This window comes from Silene latifolia, chromosome Y (genome assembly GCF_048544455.1).
Source record: "Silene latifolia isolate original U9 population chromosome Y, ASM4854445v1, whole genome shotgun sequence".
NCBI lineage: Eukaryota > Viridiplantae > Streptophyta > Magnoliopsida > Caryophyllales > Caryophyllaceae > Silene > Silene latifolia.
Window position 1 is genome coordinate 142850364 of NC_133538.1, and position 14270 is coordinate 142864633.

General features: G+C 39.6%; 1 long non-coding RNA gene across 5 annotated transcripts; it reads left to right on the top strand.

Annotated features, from left to right (window-relative positions):
* The first annotated feature begins 1863 nt into the window (after window positions 1-1863).
* On the top strand, window positions 1864-7635 carry LOC141626912 (uncharacterized). Of its 5 annotated transcripts, none has more exons than XR_012536480.1 (6): window positions 1864-1963; window positions 2089-2159; window positions 3180-3251; window positions 6590-6624; window positions 6772-6856; window positions 7534-7635. It is a non-coding gene; the product is annotated as an uncharacterized LOC141626912 (long non-coding RNA). The 5 variants fall into 5 exon arrangements; XR_012536479.1 differs by having other exon boundaries at window positions 3180-3247; XR_012536478.1 differs by having other exon boundaries at window positions 6590-6856.
* The last annotated feature ends 6635 nt before the right edge of the window (window positions 7636-14270 follow it).

Below are 14270 nucleotides of genomic sequence, written 5' to 3' on the forward strand. Positions count from 1 at the left end.
AGTATAAATTTTTTTTTAATATTATAGACTCCATTTGTTAATCCTTATTCTTAAAGTGGTATCAAACTCCGGATCCGGGTAGACCTGACCTACCCTTACCCATAGGTCCCAGGGTATGGGTCCTCAAATTTTAGACCCTCATGCGGTCCAGGTCCGACGGGTCCAAAGGAAAATCTCGGGTCGAGGCCCCAGTGACCCTACCTGCATCTCTACCCATTGTCATCCCTACTCCCCACTCATCCTCAACTTCCCCCTTTTTTTTTCTTTTTTTCTTTTTTTGCTTTTTTTCCTCATAAAATTTTAAAACAAAAAATTAACTTCCACTTTTAAGAAAAAGCTATCACGGTCATATTCAATTTAAGTGTTACGTAGCGTTACATTCACGATATGACACTATTATATTCATTTTAAGTTTAGTGAATATGACAATATTGTTTAATGAATATGTGCGTTAAAGTGCGATATTCACAATAGAACACTATCATATTCACTTGAGTTTTGTGAATATGACGGTATAGTTTGATGAATATGTATTATGTGGTGTGATATTCATCCCATAGTTCTATTATATTCACTTACACTTGAGTGAATATGACATTTATAGTTTAGTGAATATGATTTTATTGGTTCAAATATATTGAACAATAATCATGAACGTTTAATTTCATACCAAAACCGCATAATACAAAATAATTAAAGGAAAAAAATTATGTGATATAATATGAATATGTCAATTACGTTATGTGAATATGTGAGAAAAAATAAAATAAATAACAAAACATATCAAATATGATCTCTATTTGTAGAGGAATAAAAATTATGAATAATAATATATTTTTTATTATTTTCTAATTTATTAAATTTATGATTTATTTATTATAAGAAAAAAATTAAAAAAAGGGAGTACCATGCACCATACTCCTGGGTGCATGGTATAATTTGCCCTTTTCCGTTGAGTTTTTCATTTTTCTTCTGCTTTTTTCACTCTTTCCTGTTTCTTATCCAGGTGTAGTAGAGGGGGAAATTGTTGATTAGATTTGATACGAGGAGACAAATCGGACACGAAATTAATAGATTTGAGTTAGGACATTGTAATTTATAACTTATTTTAAAGATTTGGATTGATACAAAAGTATTGCGATTTATATGATAAGTGAGTTGAAAATAATCGGTTAAATCATAGATAATCTTTAGTAATATAATAATACTATATAACAAAAGTCACCAAGCTATTTCACTGTTCATTTGAACAGTCCTAAATGACACACGCTTGGTCGTTTCATACCTATGAATTTGTTGGGCCTTCTCTTCCCCTGCTTTCTACAATTTGGGCCTTAATGCACTGCCTGCCCATGAGAATTACAACAACTTCTAGCGGGCTACTCCCTTGACTTTACTTTCTGGTCTTCTCCCTTTGACCGTCTTTTTCCCCCCTCGATATTCACAGCCACACATTTTCTCCCTTCTCTCTCCAATTTCTGCCTTCGTTTCCGCTTATTTCTCTTCCAAAACTCAGCGTTTTGGTACTCACTCCTCACTCCCTCAATCCTCACCACAATTATCTTCACTCTCATAAGTGAAAACATCCTTCATTCAGAATCTCTCACATCTCACCTCTCACCTCTCACCTCCTTTAAAATCCCCTCTCTTTTTTTATTTATATTTATATATGAATTCCAACATTTTTTTGCAATATTGTAATTCTAGGCGACGTTGATCTGCATCGATGATTCGAAGTGGATAGGCAACGACGATTACTCTCCAACATATTTCAATCTTTTCCCCATGCCGTCAATATAATACGCGGCGCAAAAACTCGGTTTTTTCGATTTTTCGCAAACCCTAAGTTTGTTGCTAAAAGCATATTTGTTTTTTATTTTTCCCAAGAGTATGACATTTTTATGGTTGCAGGGACGGTATTCTGTCAACACCCGCAGTATCTGCAGTGATTCGGAAGAGGAAGGTTTGTTTCTTTCACCTTCTTAAAATATGTCTATGTGGTTGCAGATTTTGTATTTTTCTTGACTGGTAATCTCTGAGATTGTATTCTCAGATCACTCAGCCGCTTGTTTGTTTATGTATTTTCAGGCTAATGGTGGCTTCATAATGAGTGTGCAAGTCATAATCCTGGTGGACCTGAGTATGACTGGGGCATCAAGGTAACTAAACTGAGACGATGCTGTTAAACTGCGACAGAGCTGTTTACACGATTTTCTCCCGTTTCTTATACTACTTGTTGTGTTTCTCTCTCATATCTAAATTGCATTTTGAGCTAATAAAGTGACACTTTGTAAAACAGGTCATCTTATGCCTCTCTGCTAGTGGTTACTCCTTAAAAACTGATGGATAGTTGTACCGGGATACCGTGATATAGGGTGACTTACTACAATTACCCGGAAGTTTGAATCTACAAGTTCAGGGTGTAAGGAAGTCATGGTGTATGCTGCCTTATCCTGAACGAATTGAGATGACTGTCTTAGATTTAATTTTGTGACCCTTGAACAGCATAGAGTTGTTAGCCACATCATTTTTGAAGTTTGAATTAATTTCATCTGAAGTTCGTATGATTGCTTGTTTAACATCTTAGTAATGATACAAGGTTCTTGGGAAGTATGAAGAGTCGTTTCTTACTTCCTCTCTGGTCCATTTCATTACATTGTGAAAATATACAAGGGGTTTTAAATAATGTAGAAAATGGGTGGAACAGAGAAAGTACATGGGTAATAGCAGAAAGATACTGTGAGTGAATATTATGAATAGGCACATATACTTACTGGTGAAGATGTATGAAGTGGCCATTGAGAGTTTTGACTCTTGTGGTGCATACATATTTTATGAGGGAATGAGTGTAATCATATTTAAAAGTGTTGTGACTAATACTTCTTTAAGGCTTGACATTTGGAATCTCTGGTGGGTGAATTGTTTTTGCGTACCATTATGGTAGAAATCTACATGGATGATAAACAAAATTGTTAGTTTTCCAAACACTGTTGCAGTTTTTTGTTTTGTTATTGGATTTTATGTTACTTGCGTTTAGAAACTTGCTCTATTTCTGGAGAGTCCACTCCTTGAGAACATAAAGTTGCGCACTTGTCTTTCGACGTGTCAGTCTTGCTTTCAACTATTACCTTATTTTAGCTTCCGATTCAACTTTTATAACCTTATCTGTAACTTTTCAGTTCAACTACAGCAGTGGGCATCCGGCACCAGAGTCTATGCAGACAAGATTTATGGAAACACGCTCTCTGTAGGTCTAAAATCCATATCATTTCTTGCTGTCTACATTTTAACTCCCCAAATTCAGCAATAAGTCATTTACGTTATGATTTTTTATTTTTAAGTTCTGTTTCTAATCCGGACAATACAGTTGGACCAGTGACCTCGGCACAATCTTGGCCTCTTTGCAGTTTTGCACAGTTAGTTTTTCGAAGCCGAAATACGATAGTGGTGCTTTATGACGGTTCATGTTCACTGATACCAAATTACTTGGCTTGCTTTGTGAATTGTTTTTTGCCTGTGATGTGTGTGTTGTGCTGTGAATATTTATTTTGGAATATAGTTAAAAGGATCCCGGCTGCTTTAAAATTATTTAAGCAAAGCAATTTAATTGAACTGGGTGGTAATGATTTCACAGGGAGGGTTCCTCGAAGGTTTCAGAAACCTCCATAATCTGGAGTTTTTAGGCCTTAGTAATAATCACCTTACAGGTGACATCTACTATATTTTTTTTTTTGAAATAAAACCACAAGGGTTATATAATATTAAATTACCAATATCCGACGTCGCAACATCATTAATGTATGGTGGGAGAGCACTCAGCCAAAACCGAGTGCCTGCTACCCAAGGACGCACATGGACAAGCTCGTGTGCTACCCTATTACAAGACCGTCTAGCAAACACAAAATCAACATCTGAAAAAGACAAACATAAATCGTAAATATCGTCATAGACCAAGCCAATATCACTCCTGCCGCACTTTCTCTTCTTTAAGTCTTCCACAACTGTTAGACAGTCACTTTCGACTATAATGCGCGAAAGTCCTGCACGTCGAGCTTCCTTCAACCCCAATAGCACCGCCTCTGCCTCCAACATTGCCATGTCCCGTTGAGCACGTTTCTGCCACACCGCCCCCCACAGCACTGTCCCCGTCTCATCTCGACACACTGCTCCGAGACCCAACCCAGCACCCTCAGACCAACCCGCATCAACATTTATTTTGTACCAACCCGGTTTTGGTCTCTGCCACCTCTCTTCTTCTTCCACCTGCCTCTCTTTCCCTCTCTCTACTCTTCCTCCCTCCCTCATCTCCTCCACAAGCTCCTTCACTCTTCGAATAACACCAGCAGCGCACCACCTCCTACCTTCAAACACCGTTTTGTTCCGTGCTTCCCAAATGGCCCAACATCCACACATCAAATTCACCCACTCCCTCTCCCCCGCTTCTCTCATAGTTACCTCCACCCACTCCCTCACCCGCTCAAACCCTGTGACCTCCATCATCTCCAACCCCAACCCCTCCGAAACCCCTTCCACCCACCCACATCCCCTTACAACGTGGAAATAAGTTTCCACGTCATAACAACACAATGGGCAACTATCATCCGCACCATTAATCCGCCTTGCTATATTCCGTTTTGTGGCAATCGCATCGTTACACAGCTGCCAAAAGAAAACTTTGATACGGGGAAGAACCGGCACCTTCCAAATCCTATTCCAGAGCCATTTTTCACGGGCGTAATCAGATTGCTCACCATCATCTCCCACCTCCTCGGCCAATTTTCGATAAGCTGTCTTAACCGAATAATTGCCATCCTTTGTTAAGTCCCAACACCATCCATCCTTGTGCACTCTATCACTTAGCCGAATACTAAGAATTCTTTCCACTTCGAAAGGTAAAAACAGAGTACTTACCAATTGTTTGTTCCATCGAGTTGTTCCTTCTTCTCGCAGCTCTGCCACTCGCATGTCGATTTCTGCATTCCCTCGGGGAGATAGGATTCGTCGTGATTTCGTATCAGGTATCCACGGATCGAGCCATATTCTTGTGTCCAGCCCATCCCCTATCCGCTTCCTTGCTCCCAACTTCACCACCTCCTTAGCTTCCCAAATACTCCGCCAAGTATAACTTGGATTGGGTCCTAACTCTGACTCCATAAAAGATTGCCCATGGAAGTATTTCGCTTTTAAAACGCGCACCATCAGAGATTCCTCCTCATTCATTAATCTCCATGCTTGCTTGCCTAATAGAGCGGCGTTGAATTTATTAAAATCTCTAAACCCGAGCCCTCCTTTCGCTTTTGGAAGACATATTCTGTCCCAAGCGACCCAAGCCATCTTCTTCTTCCCATCCTTCGAGCCCCACCAGAAATTCGAGACCAAAGACCGTAATTCATCGCAAAAATTAGCCGGTAATTTGAAGACACTCATCGCATATGTCGGGATAGATTGGGCGATTGCCTTTATCAGAACCTCCCGACCCGCCTTACTGAGTAACATTCCTCGCCATCCTTGCAACTTCTTACTTAGCTTGTCCCTGATAATTTTAGTAACCACCTGCTTCGAATGCCCTACCACCGTAGGTAGGCCCAAGTATTTCTCTTGAGTATCAACAGCCCGAACCCCCAAAACCTCCGTAATACGCTCCCTTCTCCTCGCACTTGTGCCTTTGCTAAAAGATACCGTTGTCTTATCGAAATTAACCATTTGTCCCGAAGCCATCTCATAGCTATTAATGATTGCTTTAATTCGCAGCGCTTCTCCCTCATTCGCTTTGACGAAAAATATGCTATCATCGGCAAATAAAAGGTGTGAAATAACCGGAGCCATAGGCGCAATGTGAATCCCATGTATAGAGTTGTTCTCAACCGCCCGTCTAAGCAAGCTAGACATAACCACAGCACAGAGAATAAAAAGATATGGAGACAACGGATCCCCTTGCCGGAGACCCCTACTCGGTACAAGTGACATCTACTATATTAGCTCATTAGTTAACCGTCACAATTTACAAGTCATAGATTTCAGGTCGAACAGTTTTTCAGGAGAGTTACCTGAAACCATAGGAAATGTTTCCACCAGTTTAAAACACCTTGGACTTAGAAGTAATCCTTGTCATTCCCATGTCATATTCAGGATCTTGTCAATCGGATGCTAAGTACTCCGTACTACGGAGCTATAATTTTATGAATGTATATTTGAGATCAGTTTGTTGAACTTTAAAACTTTTTTGTTTGTAGCTTCATCATATTTTAAGTATATATGTCCACGATATTGTGTATAGATTGATTTCTTGGCAGTGGCGGACCATACCACACTTGCACTCAGGATGGGCTGTTGAGCAGTCTATCCTCTCTTGAAAAGTGTGAGACATGCTTGGTTGTCTATCAAGTCGAGTCGTATAACTGTCTTGTTTGAAAATAATGATTTGTGGTTTTTGTGGGGGTGCAAAAGGCAAATTCAAGTAGGTATTCATACCTATTATGTATCTTATTCGTACTGAATGCATGCCCCCTCTTAAGTGTTACACTTCTTGGTTGCTGTGTATTGTCATTCCTCCTATATGTTTATGTAACTTTCTCTTCTTCGATTTCAGGCTTGCGGTATACTGGCCACTAACCACGCTGCTATGTCGTCTTATTTCTCAATATGCACCCTTTCTGATGGCACTTATGCTGTCATATTCATTCCATTGATATTTTTAGCTTTTATACAACACATGCGACTTTTTTTTATATGTTGTTTGTCTACTTCCTTTGATTTTGTATTTCACTTCAGGCAATATGTCGGACAAAGCAGTTTCTCTTGTTTTCTGGGCGATGGATTAACATGAATTTCTTATACAGCTACAAGAAAAGCACTTGTAAGTTGACTTTAAAATTTGCTATTTTATATCAAAAGTCATGAATGAGAGCAAGCAGTGCATATCTACCGTATTCTGAATGTTGGGCGCTGCCAAACATCTCGGTTCTAAGCTGTTAATAAGCAAATGATTTTATACATTGGGATTTATAAATTTTAAAGTTTTCAATTCACCAGGGAATGTGATTTTTGTGAATAAAATGCAAAAGAGGAGATCAATTGATGAAAGGTGATCCAGGCCTCTTATTTTTTCATTTTCATCTTCAAGTTCATTTCCAAATCCCTTTTTTAAAATCCTCTTCCCTTCATATTGTTACCCAACTCATATTCAAACAATTGAAATCAGAACCCTTTTCTTCCGTTCACTAAATTTTTTTCTTTATCCATAAGCACTGCAAAATAATGCAAGACGGTGCCAGTTTAATTTCAATGCTAAAGATAGTGGCACTGGCTTGTCTTTTATAATTAGGGCTCATGTGATTCACCGAAGCGATGAGACCTCCGAGTCTGGCGAGTGAGGGCTCCTGACTCCTAGGTGATCCCTAATGGGCTCTGCTATAGTGCTATGTGAAAGCGCTTCGTGTGTTCTTTACAGTTTACATAACTCGGGTGAATTCTTTATCAGCTATGTGAAAGTGCTTCGTGTGTTCTTATGGGGATGTTTATGTGTATGAGCAGGAAGTTCCTGAGAATAAACGACGCCTGACAACGATAAAAGGCATTGTTATAGCAAGGCGGAATGCAGGACTAAACACACTATTATTTTGAATTGTGTTACAACCCTAATGGGCTCTGCTATAGTGCTATGTGAAAGCGCTTCGTGTGTTCTTTACAGTTTACATAACTCGGGTGAATTCTTTATCAGCTATGTGAAAGTGCTTCGTGTGTTCTTATGGGGATGTTTATGTGTATGAGTAGGAAGTTCCTGAGAATAAACGACGCCTGACAACGATAAAAGGCATTGTTATAGCAAGGCGGAATGCAGATCTAAACACACTATTATTTTGAATTGTGTTACAAAGCTGCCTATAGAACATCACTGACTGTGATTGTGGCATTTTATTGCTCTTCTTGCGTTCTTTCGGTAACTCTTTAATCTCTATTTCAATTTCCTAAATATAGTTCCTCTTGCCCTTCGATTAATGTTTTATTTGTTTTGTTGATTGATTGTCATGATATTTTCTAGCTAAGGATAGAGATTAGAGATTTTTAAAGTGGAGGCTACATATAAAATTATCGGAATTGTTGATGGGTTAACACGATAGAAGTTTTTTGTTAAATGTTTTGTTGATGGGTTCTTAAGATAGAAGTTTTATTTGTTGATTGATCGTGATGATGTTTTCTATTTCCCGTCATGTTTCCTTCCTTTATCTAAACATTTTAATGATTTGAAGCAATGAAAGATGAATATTACACATGCCACTAAACAATAGAAATAAAGAAAAGCTAGAAGCAATAGGACTAATTACGCACCTCATGGAAAAGATAAAAGGAGAAGCCCCGATTAAGGAGGAGTGATGACCATATAGGAGCATAGGTGTGAAGAATGAGACTGGTCTACATGGCGAAAAACAGTCAAAATAGAAAACACAAATTCTTCAACAGAAGGACGCCATTACCTGTATTGATCTTAGGTATGTTGTTGTCATGTTCGTCACTTTGCCACTTAGTCAGCCATTAAAGTATTAATGTCAGCGTCGGAAGATCTGGGGTAAGTCTTCCCTTGAGTTTATCACCTTTTGTTTAACCAGGGGCCCTCTGCATATTACCAATTAAGTTAATAGTAAAGATACTAAAAGCAAAGGAGTGGTAGAGGAGTGGGATAAGGAGAGGGTGAGAGGTACAAAGATAAAGCAGTGAACCAGTCAAGGAGATGGAGAGGGGGAGGGGAAGATGGAGATGGAGAGGGCGAGATGAAGAAAAATAAAATGGGTGAATATGTGAACAGTAAGAGAGAGAGAGAGAGAGAGAGAGAGAGAGAGAGAGAGAGAGAAAGCTAATGGAGTTTTTACTGCTAAAAGTTCTTGAGAGAAAAGTCTAACTGAATAACTATAGCGTAACCTAATTTTGGGATTACCCTGATGCTTTTTATAGTAAAGCCCAAATAAAAGAAATAAAATAAGATAGCTTGTCGACAATATGGAGGAAGTCTAGCGAAAGATAGACTAAAGTCGACCGACACAAATCTAAAGTCGGTAGACATAGGGCTGATGTCGTGCTTTGGCTCTCCACTGTGTCTACCAAAAAATACATGGTGGTCGACCGACAACGAGTCATAAGTCGGCCGACACATGCTGCTCTTCTTTATGATCGCTGCTTTGTGATTGCTGCTGTGTCGACCACATGGAGTATTGGTCGCTCTACTTGGCAAACACGTTGGACGACATAACCTCTAAGTCGGGCGACATGAGCATTGGGCACAAAATTGAAGTTGATTATCTCCTCAAGCATGCATACCAAGTAAACAAAAATCCATTCTCGCCTTGTCAAACTCGTCTGAAACTCTTCTAACTCCTTTCTTATTCCATTGTTAAACGGATTTGGCTTATAAATGTATAAGTGAGTCTCGAACCTACATGGAGCACGAAATGCACCAAAGTAGCAAATACGGGAGGAAAAACGAGTGAAATAAACAATTAAACTTATAAAAATTCGTGCCGAATATGTAAATAAATACGTCAAAAAGGCACGCATCAGAGGACAGGAATAAATTGAAAGTTTTTGATGGACAATCATGACACTTCGATAAATTTGTATGGTGTCTCAATGAACCAATTCTAGAAGGGAGGATGATGGATACTATTTTGCATAATTTGCCAATCTGGGCGCATGTTTACGATCTCCCCCTCAAATGACGATCGAATGTTGCTAACCTAAGGAGAATTGTTGCTCAACTGGGAGGTTTTGTTCAGGTTGATGAGGCACCACTGCCGGAGCTTGAAAGTGCAGTGCGCTTTCGAGTCCTTCATGATGTTCGAAAGCCCTTGAAAAAATATGTTGAAATACGTATGCCGAATGATCGTGTTTTGACGTTCAAAGTGAAACATGAGAGGTTGCTAACGGATTGTTATGGTTGCAGGGTATTAGGCCATGGAGAGAAGGATTGTGATGGCGGTTCTAATGATTCAGAAGAGCTAGTTTATGAAGATGATTTAAGGTCTCCACCGAGATGAATTGTGCGAGTATATATGGAGAAGGATTGTCCGGAAGTAGAAGATAGGAGAAGAGGGGCTGCAGATGAATATCAGAGGAAGGAGGATGATGAGGTGGAGAAGATGATAACGAGATTGCAAGTTATTGCCCTAACTAATAAATTGACGAAGAAGGCTAATGTACGAGGGCTCGAGAGGAATACGGGAGGGGGGGGGGGGTAAGTCGCAGGTGATGGTGGTGATGCCAGATGAGAGAAGGGGGGGAGAGGATAGGAGGATTGTGGTGGCTAGATGTATACCTCCGGGTTCAAGGGATTTAAATAGCATGGATGTGGAGGAGACCGTGGCTAAAGTGAGGTGTGTGGAGGAAAGTGAGGCTGGGACTGCATCCAAGGATTTAATCCTAAAGGAGGGTCGAACATGGAGACGATTGGTAAAAAGGGTGGAGACAGATCAAAATGAGAGGGCTGGAAATTCCGATGAGAATTCTAAGCGGGGTAGGGAGGATGGAGATGATGATATGATTCTTAATCCGAAGAAGGGTCTAATTCACAGGGATGTGCATATATCTGAGGCGGAGGTTGACTTGGCTCACCCCCGCCCGGCCCAATGAATTGTTTGAGCCTTAACTGTAGGGGGCTGGGCAACCCCGATGCAGTAGGCGGTCTTTGGAACCTCATCCGACTGGAGGCCTCGACTATTTTGTTCTTATCTAAAACTAAATTGAATAGTCATGATATGATTAAAATTTCGAAACAGTTTGAGGGATATGAGTGTCTGGCGGTGGATAGTGAGGGCAGATCAGGTGGAATAGCATTTCTTTGGCGTAGGGAGGTAGTTTGTACTCTTCGGTCAGCATCAGTGCATTACATGGATATGTATGTTGATCTTGGGGGCTCGATTATAAGAGTTACAGGGTTCCACGGGTGGCCTGCTGTTTAGGATAGATATATTTCTTGGCAACTGTTACAGATTCTTACGTCTAAGTCGCAGGAACCTTGGTTATGTTTTGGAGATTTTAATGAAATTTTGTTTTCTAATGAGATGAAAGGGGGTAATAGAGCGCAATGGCAGATGGATAATTTTAGGGACATGCTCGATGAGATTGGCTTTTGAGACTTAATTTTTGAAGGTTATTAGTTTACCTATGATAATGGGCAGGATGGAACGAATAATAGACATTGTCAGTTAGATAGAGCTATAGTTAATAACTGAGTAGGGAAACCCTACCTGGAATAAGCAAATCACCAAGATCGTCACAATCAACTAATCAAAACCGTTCTTCAACGCAACCACCTCCTATAATCACACAATCATACAATCACTATCTAATACACATCATACACCTAAAAACCCCCAAAATACCTAATTAGGGTTTCAACCAAACTCAATGAAACGACATAAAAACTGTACAAGGATCTTACCCACAATGCGGCAGTCTCAACGGCGTAAAGAACTCAACGATCCGACGATTCTAGCCCTTAGGATTTGATAGCAATGTGAGAAGGGAAGGCTACGTAACTTGTGTTCTCTTGTGAAAAGTTTAGAATGAAGTAAGAGTGAAAAAGAAATGACAAAAAATATTTTTATAATCTTCTCGCGTTGCTATCAAACCCCGGCAATTAACCCGTAAAAAGTAACTTACTCAATCGAGTAAGTTACTTACTCGATCGAGTGCCTCCTACTCGATCGAGTGCCACACATACTCGATCGAGTACCCATCAGACAGACTACTGATTCGTAACCAAAACTCACTTACTCGATAGAGTAAGCCCCACTCGATAGAGTACCCAAAGACATAGAAAACCGTAGTATTACAGTCTTCCCTCCTTAAAAGGAACTTCGTCCCCGAAATTCAACCCATACTCAAAACAAACATACTAACTCGATCAAGACACAACAACGCAACTAAGAACTAAAAACGAAACCCCAACCTATAAAACATGAACTCTTAACACCAACTCGACCAACTATGCCTAGCTCCACAACATGGCTCACGATATCACATGAACTCTTAACACCAACTCCACCAACTAAGCCTAGATCCACAACATGGCTCACGATATCGTATCCACCACATTATAGTCTCTCGACACTAACTCCATATACTTCCAAATACCATCCACCAACGTCGCTAGCTTGGTCTCACTACATATTATCCACTAGAAAATCCAATATCAAGAGACTCATAAACATCAAACGGAATGTTACATTCTACCACTCTTAAAAAGGAACTTCATCCCCGAAGTTTACTCCCACTCATAACATCATCATCCAACTGTCAACACTATCGAACTCATAAACATCATCACTACTACAAGCACGGCCATGACCTTTTAACAATATCAACCACAAAATAATCCATTCTTTATTCTCCACCAAGACTCAAACTTCCAAATCTACTACAACATGTATAACCATCGAACTCTCTTTGCCGCATCCTACTCTACTTAAGATAAATGTTACGTCCTCGTAACTCACTAATACTAGATCCTTAGCTATATCTTCTCATTATCCTTATCACCACTGCATGTCAACGATAACCGTCTATAACTTCAAGACCTATAACCATTCCTATTTCCAAGGCTCTCTTACTTAAACAGTTCTCATACCTCAGTTCATTCGGCACACCACCTAACCTATACCACAAAATCCTTAGCATAACCAATACTCCAATTCTTCCACATTATTGTAAAACGACATACTCCTCTAAACGACATACTCTTCTATGTAAAGCACCTATCTCCAAAAGCATAACTCACGCTCCACACTTATTACCCAAACTCATACTAGATCCTCAAGTTCCTTTCTTTCATTACCGCAAAACTCATTCATAACTTAACATGATATTAATTCCCAACACTGTATACTCACTGTCCCAATAAATATTACGAACCACTTGCCGCTTCTAGCTCAGCACACATGTTTCACAAAACTCTTGCCACAACTATGTCCACCAATGCCTCATATAATACAAGATCAAAAGTATTCTAACCACCTCTCACAACTGTGTCCCATCAACAGAATATTACTATACCATGACAACCACAACCACATGCGCAACTCTCTTCCATATCATACACTACCCTCACTCCCAAGCCAAAACTAGCAAAAAACATCAATAAACAAAACAACAGTCTATATGTCCAAATGAAACTCACAAGAAACAACAGTAAACAAAACACCAATATATATAACTAGTATACTCTTTCGAAAACGTAATCATCCGACCTACTCCACCACAACCGATAACGGCATCGCAACACCGTCACCAACAGCCACACCGCAGCCGAAAATACCCGCATCACAACATGAAGTATTGTGCCCGGATCACCACCCGAGGCACAACAACCACATAACCACTGACTCATATAACTTCCTGGATAAGAAAACTTACTCAAAACCGCTTTACTAGATCACAACGCAACATATTAAACGGAATAAACAGATAAGAACCTTATGAATATCATCCCTACCATTTCACGGAATAAACATATATCATGAATACTTTTATGTAATCACATCCAACTAGTCAATCCTAATCACGTAAGTTACCACTTGATAAAGGTTCTCTCTCGTCCGAGCTTAAATCGCATGCCCCTCATAACACATTCTCCCATTCGCATAACCATCACTTCCTGCCAAATATAACCATACCGCTAATACTCCACTACTAGCAACCGCCTCCTATGACCACATCTTATAATTTCTCACAACCGTACATATCAATCGAGCCTCTACAAAATCAACCTCTTTAGAATTATTATCTTTCTTATCTATCATCACCCTTAACCACTAGTGACAACACCACAATACCACCATTGTTCGTATAGCAAATCTCTTACACTCATCTCTAAATATCACGGTTTCTTTCCCATCTTCGGTTGACATCCCAAATATCAAACATTAAGTCCATCCACAAAAATTACCTGAACATTCATCCCGATTCTGTCATTAATTACATCGTCACCCAACTCACCACCAAAATCTCACATCGTGTCAATACTTTACCAACTTTTACTCCTCTTAATTCTTCGAAACTCATGACTAACATGTTGTCCTGAAACTCCTATATAACCTTTAACTCGCATCCTTATAATAGTATCATACATCTCGAAGATTCCTTACTTCTATATCACATAACTCCGGTCAACATTCTCCTAGTTTACTCCCCTCATTCTTTTGTTTTTATACTCGACAAAATCAATTAACAATTCAACTCCTCATTCCTTCTACTTAACTCTTTAGTGCTCCAGTTACCTT